Source organism: Crocodylus porosus, unplaced genomic scaffold (genome assembly GCF_001723895.1).
Source record: "Crocodylus porosus isolate Cpor-Errol unplaced genomic scaffold, CroPor_comp1, whole genome shotgun sequence".
Lineage (NCBI taxonomy): Eukaryota > Metazoa > Chordata > Crocodylia > Crocodylidae > Crocodylus > Crocodylus porosus.
The window spans coordinates 3,727,557-3,737,912 of record NW_017728886.1 but is presented as its reverse complement, the minus strand read 5'-3'; the positions used below and the strand labels follow the sequence as shown (position 1 = coordinate 3,737,912).

Below are 10,356 nucleotides of genomic sequence, written 5' to 3'. Positions count from 1 at the left end.
CAAGGTTTTTGTGACCTGATCATAAAAGGCAATCAGGTTGGTCTGACATGACCTGCCCCTAATGAAACCGTGCTGGTTGCCCTTGAGCATCATCCCTGAAACCAGCCCATTACATCATTGCATCACCCCAAATTTTTTGGAATATTTATTACAAAATATCAACTCACCCATTGGTGCCCCTTCTCTTCGGCGGCCGGGGCAGTTGCCCCACTTGCCCCTCCTGTGCTACAGGACTGGCACCCAGAGTTTTGCATTCTTTGCTGCACAGCATGGGTGCCACAGCATTCTCCTGGGAGTCGGGACGCCTGAGTTTGAACCACTTTAGCCTGAAGTGAGGATTGAGCCCGCTGCTCCCACTTCCTGGATGCGTGCTCTCACCGCTGTGTTTTTCTGAGCACAGTGGTGCTACTTGAACCTCAAGCAAGAACTTTAACTGAGCCAGGGCCGAAAGGTTTTTTGGTGACAGTTGCAGGCAAAGGCACCTCAGTTCCACCCCAGCCTGCTTTCATCCCCTGAATTTGGGCTTAGCACTCAGCACCCCCTTAAAGTCCCTGTCTGAGGACATTCACAGCTATGTGTTTTACTGCTTACCATTAAAATGTGATCCTGAGGAAAATTGGGGTAAACTAAGAGTAGCGCAAACAGTGTTCTCCATGGGCTGATGCAAAGCCTGATGAACTTAGCAGAATGACTCCCATTGACTTGAATTGGCTTTGGGTCAAAATACTGTATTGTTGCCCATGCATTTCCTCTTACGTTGCTTTGGTTTGAAGAAAAGCATGTGAGCAAATCTGTGTGTGTATGTATCTATATGTTGTATCTATGCATATGTATTGGTGGGTTGTGTTAAAACTCTATGAAGGCGATAAAATATGCTAGGTGTAAATCATTGAGATGGATCTTATCTGAGTGAGAGAAGATTTAAAAGTGATTTATAAGCATAGAGCAAGGTCTAAAGAGCATTGTTGGAACAGGTTTTAAAATAGGGTCTAATCTCATTTATGCCTTGGAAGCTCCAGTTTGTCTGTCTGACATGGAGAGCATGCCATTGCTGATCGCTGCCCATAGCTCCAAAGGAAAATATTATTTATCAGTGTCTACTGTCAAGCAATGCCAGTGAGTCAGAGAGTGAAAATGGAAATGTTTATGGTCTGTTTCTTTGTTACAGCATATTTTGTTCAGGCTTTCTCATCAAGGGTAGGAGGGAATGGAAACTCTTTGCATGATGGTTATAATTAGTTTTTGGATGATGACTTATCTTTGTGCCATTGTGAGTCCCCCTTGGGCCTCCAAAAGCATATCCCCCAAAGACGAAGCAATGAAGTGAACCGTCATTCTGTTATTTATATGATCACTGATGTGTCATTAGTCCCATTTGTCTTTGAGGTCTTGCATGCAAGCAGCACACCTCCACTGAACAATCTTCTCTTAGTCTGATGTTGCAGACACAGCCAGATTCTCCAATATCCACCACGTGCCTCTTCAACAGCAGACTGCACTCAGATAATAGCACATTTATGGGGGCCATCAAGGTCATCTCAGATACATGGCTCCTGATTATTACCCAAGAAGACAAAGCTTCTATGTTTACATTTTCAAAGCCAATTATGGGTTTAGAGAGACCATTTCCATTACTGTTATTTTTGGCAGAACTTGTGTGATTAAATCTCATTGACAGCTTTGAAAATCTCAAGCCATTGCTGAGATATTCTTCAGGGTTCTCATCTGAAAAAGTGCATGTGTAATGCATATGTTTAGGCTTCCCTTTTCTAATTTAAAACTGGTTAAAGTGATTTTTTTGGGTTTTGGGGTTTTGGTTTTTTTTGGTTTTTTGCTGCATCAGGACTTAAGGAGATCCCCAGGTTAGAACTAGAGACTTTAATAGCTCCTGAGGCCTCTTGGACTAAATTTCTAATTATAAAGATGTGCTGGAAGGAAGAGATCTGCTTAGTGAGAAAGATACTAGGAGGACTGTAGTGATCACTAGGTTTAATAAATATAGGTGTACAAGAACCAAGCAACACACTTTATTGTGGAGCAGCAGGCAACCTCTGCAGCCTCTTGTTTCTCCCTTAAATAACTAGCTGCTTCACAGAGGGACCATATCCTAATGACCAAATTCCCCAGGCTCCACAGTTAGCAAAATTACAACTTCTAGCAGCACAGAAGCTCAGACAAGCAAGCAAATAAGTAAACAGTTGAATGGCACGCGTGACACTAGTGATGGGCAGGGTTCTAGAGCTTTTAAGAAAGGATGAAATCCAAAATATCTTCAGCAATGTGAGCCATGGAAGGCAGTAAGCCAGGTTTCTTAAAGGGTAAATCTTGTCTGAGAAACTGGTCTGAATGTTTCCAGGAGCCAACTCGGCGAGCAGGTGGGATGAAGCGACAAGCATAAACAACTTGAGTTTCCAGAAGGCATTTGATACATCTGCATGTGGCATATAAAGTTAGGAAGTATTGCATACAAGGCACTCTTTTTGGGTCTGGTCCATGAGAAGTTTGCCTAGGTAAAGGCATGAAGAACTGGGCCAGCTGAACACAGTGGGAACTGGTTAAGTAACCAGAAAGTGATGGTAAAGGTTAAAGGTCATGGGTGTGTAGAAAGTCAATGCCTTGTTCGGGACTGAGGCTAATGATTGGCTACCTGGTTCTTAAATGTGTTAAACTGTATGCCCACTACTCTGCACTGGAAATAGAAAAGAGATGAAAATGGAGTGACACGGCAGGGAAGGGGAAGTGAAGGAACAGCACAAAACCTAGAAAAGGGATGCAGAAGCTTTTGAGGCTTCACTCTTGCCCCTCCTTGCAGTCGTCCCATTGAAAGGGTCTCCATTTGGTTGCCATGAACGGGGTATATTCATACTTGACAGAGGAAAAAATTAGGTATTGGACTGGGGAATAGGTATATGGTGAAAAGGACAGGAAGTGGGGGTGAAGACAGCAAGTGGTGGGGTAGGGGCATGGTAGGCAACTTGAGACATAATGGGAAGAAAGGTAGAGGAGACAAGCTTCTGTTCAGGCTTCATCTACACTTAGGAAGAGCCATGTTAGTGAGGCCTGGTTTAAAAAGAAAAGTTTGGCTATTATGTACATGTTTAAAAAAAAGTGACCCACTGGAGAAAGGAGGGCATTCAAGACAAGAGGGCAAATTTAAGGCATTGGCTCCCATAGGAACTATGCTCACTTCAGGTCAGTGCTAGAGTTGCTCTCATGTCCACACCTACTATTTTTTTCTCTGAGTGACAGATTTCTCTCTGTTTTCCATATTATAAATAAATTATCTTTCTTTTCAAGATTCATGAATGTCCTCATTACAATCCTTAATGTGTCTTTCACTTCGGAAAAGACGAAAGCTAGCCCCTTCTCCCCCCCACACCAAAAAGCAAACGAACCAACATGTACACCCAAGCAGATAAACAATTTAAAACAGCAAAGTAATTCATGTTTAACAGATTAATATTTAAAAATGTATGTGGATATCAGAGACATCCTCAGATAACCTTTTAGTGCATTTTGAGACAATGGAGATGAACCTTCTGTTAGGAGCACAGAATCCAGAATAAAGCAGGTGCTCTTATAGGTTTTTTTATTATAGTGGACTGAATATTGGGATCTTCAGCTTGCAATACATTGCGAAGTTGCAACCTGAGTTTTCATCCCAAATGATGAGGAAGTAGAAACTGATATTTTTGCCGGTGGGATGAGATGTCCTGAAAAAGTTTGGTGTAGAAATGGCAGATAATTTTGATTCAAAGTTTGAATCTGGTTCACCGTGAAACTACATCCACCTGAGCTACTGGTTTGCCTCTTGGAAACTGTAGTTCAGATGCTCCATGTCATAGAAAATTAGGGTTGGAAGGGACCTCAAGAGGTCATCATCTAACCGCCTGCTCCAAGCAGGACCATTCCCAACTAGACCATCCCAGGCAAGGCTTTGTCTACCTGGGTCTTAAAAACCTCCAAGGATGGACACTATGGTCTGCTGTGATGCGTTCTGGCTATTGAACTCCAGTGGTGAACAATGGTGACTTCACCAGATGTGAGGTTGCATTGCATCATGGAAGATGTAGTCCAGGTGGGAAGCCAAGACCACTAGGGACCAAGGGGAACATGATGCGAATCACACTCTAACTCCCATAAGGTATTGCAGTAATGCAGGTGGGGACAGATTAGTTGTGTGACTTGTTTGGATTTCTCTCAATGGAAAAATCCAAGAATGGAAAAAAAATTCAGCCAACTCCACATTTTTCTGTGGACAGTCTAAACATCCCAGAAACCATTAAAATAAATTTGATAGAAAATTTAGGATCAGCTTAATTTTTGTCAAGTCCAGGCTTGGAGACTTCATAGATTTCATAGTCATTAGGGCTGGAAGGGACCTCGTAAGATCACTGGGTCTAGCCCCCGCCCACCCAAAGGGCAGGAAGTTAGATAGGGTCAAAGGATCCCAGCAAGACAACCATCTAAGTGTTTCTTAAAAGTGTCCACAGTAGGTGCTTGCACCACCTCTGGGGGGGAGTCTATTGCAGGCCTTTGGGGGCTCGGACAGTAAAGAATGTTTTCCTTATGTCAAGCCTAAAATGGTCTCGGAGGAGTTTGTGAGCATTGGACCTTGTCATTCCTTGGGGTGCTCTGGTGAACAGGCATGCCCCTAAATCCTGATGCACACCCCTTATGTACTTATAGGCGGCCACCAGGTCCCCCCTGAGCCTGCGCTTCTCCAGGCTGAAGAGTCCCATGGCTTTCAGCCTTTCATCACAAGGCCTGTTTTTCTGCCCTCTGATCATGCGTGTGGCTCTCCTTTGGACTCTCTCAAGTTTCTCCACATCCTTCCTGAATTGTGGAGGCCAAAACTGAGTGCAGTACTCCAGCTATGGCTTCACCAAGGTTGAGTACAGCAGGAGGATGACATCCTAGGATTTGCTCGAGATGCATCGGTAGATGCAAGCCAGAGTTTGGTTGGCTTTACCAGCTGCGGTATCACAATGGTGGCTCACGTTCATCTTGTGGTCAGTCATGACCCCCAAGTCTCTTCTGGTCATGATGCTAGTGAGCATAGCATTGCCAAGCCTATAAGTGTGCTGCGGTTTTGTTTTTTTTTCCTGAGGTGGAGCACCTTGCATTTCTCCAAATTGAATGCCCACATGTTTTCATCCATCCACCTTGCAAGCCTATCGAGGTTGGCCTGGATCACCAGCCAGTCCTCAAGTGTGGACACTCTTCCCTAAAGTTTGGTGTCATCAGCAAACTTGGCCAGTCCACTTCTGTCACCAGTGTCCAGATTGTTTATGAAGACATTACAGAGCACAGGTCCGAGAACGAAGACTTGGGAGATGCCGCTAGTCACCAAGTGCCGTATTGATTCGGTTCCATCCACTACCGCTCCCTGGGTCCAACCTCGGAGCCAGTTCCCCAGCTATCAGACTGTGGAGTAGTCAAGGCTGCAGTTGCCCAATTTTTCCATGAAGACATCATAGGACACCAGGTCAAAGGCTTTTTTTAAAGTCCAAATATATGACACCAACCTCTTCCCTTTTGTCTAGGTGATAGGTCACCTGGTCATAGAAGGAAATGAGGTTGGTCAAGCAAGACCTACCCGCAACAAACCTGTGCTAGCTGTCCCACTGAATGTTGCCTTCTATTAGCCTGTCAGGAATGGTTTCTTTCTTGATTTTTTCCAAGATGTTCCCAGGAATTGAGGTCAAACTGATTGGCTTGTAGTTTCCCAGGTTTTTGTTCCTCCCTTTCTTGAAGATGGGCATCACGCTGGCTCTTTTCCAATCTTCAAGTACTTTACCCGAGCACCACAAGTTCTCGAATATCCTCACCAAGGGCTGCACTATGATGTCTGCCAGCTCCTTTAGCACTCTTGGGTGCAACCTATCCGGACCAGCTGATTTGTCATGGTCCAGCCTCTCAAGATGTGCCCTCACAAGATTTATGTCAATAGTGGGCATATATTCACCCTTACCCTGCTCATCCCGCCCCCGGTGGTCCCTTTGGGCTGGTGAAAAACCAACACAAAGTAATCATTAAGCAGATTGGCTTTTTCCTGAGTGTTGGCAGTCAGCTGCCCCAATTGGTTTAGCGGGGGACCTTTGTCGCACTTGTTTTTCTCCCACATATCTGAAAAAGGACTTTTATTGTCCTTGATTCATGTAGCCAGTTTGAGTTCAGCTGCAGCTTTTTTAATTGAGACAGATCATTCCTGGGAAAACTAAATTAGACTGTGAGCCTACCTGAATTAATATTTCTTGATAAGAAAAAGAACCGTGAAATACACTGATCGTCTGACCTTATTGAGATCATTGCTAAATGTTATAATGTTGTGACAGCTGGGAAGATGATCAAGTTGGGCAAATTTTGCATGAGGGTTGGAGTTATTCATATTAAAGTCACAGTTTGTGTGTACGTTCTTCTCCCCAGTGACCGAGGAAAGAGGACCCTTGCAAAAACATAGTAATTGTCCACAAGGCAGAGGGACCTCTTGATTATGAGATCAAGACTTGTGCTGTTTTCATAGTCCTGCCACCTTAACCTACAGTATGGCATTTAAAAGTCACCTATTCTCTCTCTGCTTCTGCTTCTTTATTAATAAGATGGATACGAGACTATTACGGGGCCTTATTTAGGGGTTCTAAGACTCGTGTGCCCAAATCATCAAGGCGCTGTATTCCTCTCCTTCTTCATGCTCCCTGATGGAAAGCGCAGTGCACGGTTAGAGCTGTGTGTGTGTGTGTGCATCGTGGTAATTTAGAGGCGAGACAATGAGCGTGGAAGTTTGCAAGGGAGAGGGGAGGGAAGAATGGTTGTTGCAGGCCTGCTTTGCCATGTGAAACAGAACTGCAGCCACTCTCGAATGTATTAAATGCAACAGCCATAAATACAAAAAATAGATGCAAATAGGTCTTTGCTTGGCTTGAACTCCAGCTCTGACTGTTGTTCACCACTTACCACACTTTTGCTGCACACAGGAGCATCCAGAGGCTGCATAATGAACGCACGAGCAGGGCAGACCAAGCTAGGCTGCTCTCAGAGGATGTTGCTGAGTCTAGGTGGCTACCAGCAGGATTGTACCTACCTCTACCAGACGTACACTCAGCTCCGCAGCTATAGCTCAGGCATCTTTTTCAGCTGGATGTCCTCTGTTATTAGATGTTTATAATTAAGGCATGCACAGCTCTTCCCAGGAGGGCTTTCTGGTTTGTGTTAGATGCTGTGATTGCAAAGTGGAAGCAAAATGACAGGGGTGGAGAATTTGCCTCATTGCGCCACATATGGGAACGAGTTCCCACGAATGTAAACCAGTATATCTTGCGCCTTTTTCTGGCCCCTTCAGCACGTGAATCACATGCCCTTGGTTATCACCTCTGCCACGAGTCCTGATTGCTTCTGCCTCTAGAGCAATGTGGCTACCGCCTGGATACCCGCCACATTCCCGTGGGCGCCCTCTTGTAACGCACGTCATTTCTGAAGTTGGCCCCTTAGGTCTTGTCCCATCTGGTTAGTGCTTTCCTGCTCTCTACTCCTCTCTTCAGGCAAGGTACATCAGCTCATACTTTCTCAGGCACAGCAAGATAAATTGAGAGGTGGTATGTATTGCGGGGGTGTGCGTTACACGTCCGTCCCTGGGTGGAGGGTAACTTTACGTGCTGAGGGGGTCAGAAGAGGTGTACGTTACACCCGTTTAGACTCCCTTCCATAGAGATACACTTAGATTTGCTTAGGAGACAGGTTGAGGCAGAAGTTTAATCTTTCCAAGGTAATCAGCATATTTGGTCAGTGGAGCTCATGCCCTTTCCCCCCGTTGCCACTTGGAAACTGGTCGTGGTCTAGGCTGCAGCATGCACAAGTTCCCAGTTATTTCTCGGTGCACGTAATCTGTTCAAGACTTCCCTCATCACCCTATTACCGGCACCTAGCATCAGTCTTTCCTGGGGTGGCTGCAGAATCCCCTTGTGTGTCTAAAATTTGCAGGCTCTGAACTAGAAGTGGCAGGGGTGCTTTCGTGATGGGGGCACCGCATTATGAAATAGCAGCCCCAGAGCTGACTGCACTCATCTCCACAGCCTGACCGAAAGGAACAGATTTCTAACTTCTGTGCCTGAGGAACAGGAGAGCATGAGTTATACCCACTGGCCAGCGGGCTGCTTCTGGAAGGTGCCCTAGATAGTGTGAAATATTGCAAGCTGGGGATAGACTCTGGCTGGCATCCCTGCAGCAACAGGTGCCCTTGCTCCATTTTCTTCCTCCGAGGTGATGGATGATTTATGCATCCTCTGTGGAGACGTAAGCCAAGCTAGCAGGAAAATCCTACCATCCAAACTATACTGCATCCCTTGAATTCTGCAAAACAGAGGCTCCTCATCTCTGGAGCATGACTTCATGGTTCAGGGCCTGATCTTTGTGTGCCGCCAGTGCCTACAGCATGGGTAGCCAAGCAGCGGCATGCATATTGCATACCACACGTAGCAGAGCCGCTTCGGTGTGTGGCCTGTAGTAGATCGGGGAGGGAGCAGGGACAACAGTGGCAGGTAGGGCAGGAAGCAGAAAGCTGAGCAGCAGATCTGGTGGGGGAAAGGGATTGAAGTGGCACTTGGGGAAGGTGCAGGGCTAATTTGTGGCATGCCTACCAGAAAGGTTTGCCCCCACTGCCATCCAGCATACAGCTGGTTGGGCTCCGGCAGTCTGTCCAGCGGAGGCATTGTCTATTCTAGCATGTTACAAGGCTCCCTGTTGCTTTGAGCACAACCTGTTCCCACCCAGTCTTTCAACAAGTGCCAACTTTTCTCTCTCCTGTTACATGTTCATGTATTAGGGGTTGCAAAAGATCCACTTTCAAAGTGCTGTAAGATGGTGGCTGCCAGCTGAGTGACTGAGCTCAGAGAGCTAAATCCCTCTGTTCTGTTTATAATGTGTATCCCCTTGATGCCCTGGCTCAGCATTTGCACGTAGGTGGAAACAAAAAAGGTTTGAACAGAAGCTGTGATCCGTTAAGGGAAGCTGAGAACGGGGAGGTAGATGAACCCGGCTGTATCCCTGGGTCTGCTGGTGTCACTGGGGAAGGATTATCCTGTGATCAGAGTGCTAGGATAGGGCTTAGGAGACCTGTGGTCAGTCCCTTGTTCTGCCATAAGCTTGTATCTGACCTCGAGTTTGTATCTGACTCTTCTCTGTGCCTTAGTTTCTCCACCGGAGAGCTGTCTCTATAAAGTGTTTTGAGATCCTCATGCAAAAGAAGTGCAAGAGCAGGTATACCACCCTTCCCTTGATTAGCTGTGATTGAATTGCCTGGAAACACAGCTCATAGATAATCTTGTCCAGCCTGCGAGTGAGGGCTTCATCGGGCTGAGTTCCCAAAACACAAGGAGCAAGATCCACAGTGCTGAATGCCCTCTGCCCCACGTCCCTCCTTCTCCACGACAATAAACACATGCTTCTTGTCCTTGCCATGAAAGGAGCATCCACAGACCGCTCCCCACTTCCCTTTCACATCTTTCCCACTGGCTCCCCTCCATTGTGCATGCAGTATATCATTTGTTGTAACGATGATGCAAAAGACGGGCTCAGTTTTGCATTCGTCTCACCTCCTAATGTTGTTACCTTGGGTTCTTCTCCCCTAAACGCGTTTGTCGTCTTGACATATTTTTTGTGTCTTTAGCCTTACAGTGGTATATTTGAGTGAAACTTTGTGGCCTGTGTTATGTGAGCAGTCAGACTGGATAGATAAAAGGCCCTTTCTGGTCTTCAACTCCGTGAAATGTCCTGAAACGCTTGTCCTAGTCAGCTCGTGTTCGTCAGTGGCAGAACACGTTGGTTCAGCTCCCGCCACGACGGGGCTTGATCCCGGCGTCAAACCTTGGGATGCTAGCACAATGCAAAGCGCAGCAAAAGTTGGCGATAACGCACAAGAAAAGGGACTTAACGGTGGGAGTCTACTACAGACCTCCCAACCAGGGGGAAGAGCTCGACCAGGAATTCCTGGGTCAGCTCACAGAGGTAGTGAAGGCTAAGGATGTGGTAGTCATGGAGGACCTGAGATTCCCGGATATCTGCTGGGAAGAGCAGTCAGCCAGGTGTGACCGCTCACGTCGGTTCTTGGCCAGAGTGCAGGACCTCCATCCAGCGCAAGGTGGCAAAGGCATGCAGTAAGGCAGCGGCCCTAGATTTTAGCAGGGCAGACTTCAACGAGCTAAGCAGGATAGTTGGAGAAGCGCTGAGGTCCCGGAGGTGAGGGGAGCCAGGTGTCCAAGGAGAGGGGTCTCTCCTTAAGGAGATGATCCTCCAAGCCCAAAGGAAGGTAATCCCAACGAGGATCAAAGGGAGCAGGAGAGCACACAAGCCTCCGTGGCT

At 46.5% G+C, this 10,356-nt stretch overlaps 1 protein-coding gene across 1 annotated transcript in view; it reads left to right on the top strand.

The window, feature by feature from the left end:
• The window catches only part of OBSCN (obscurin, cytoskeletal calmodulin and titin-interacting RhoGEF), a 223,829-nt gene that overhangs the window by 19,792 nt on the left and 193,681 nt on the right, over positions 1-10,356 (top strand). The window lies entirely within an intron of this gene.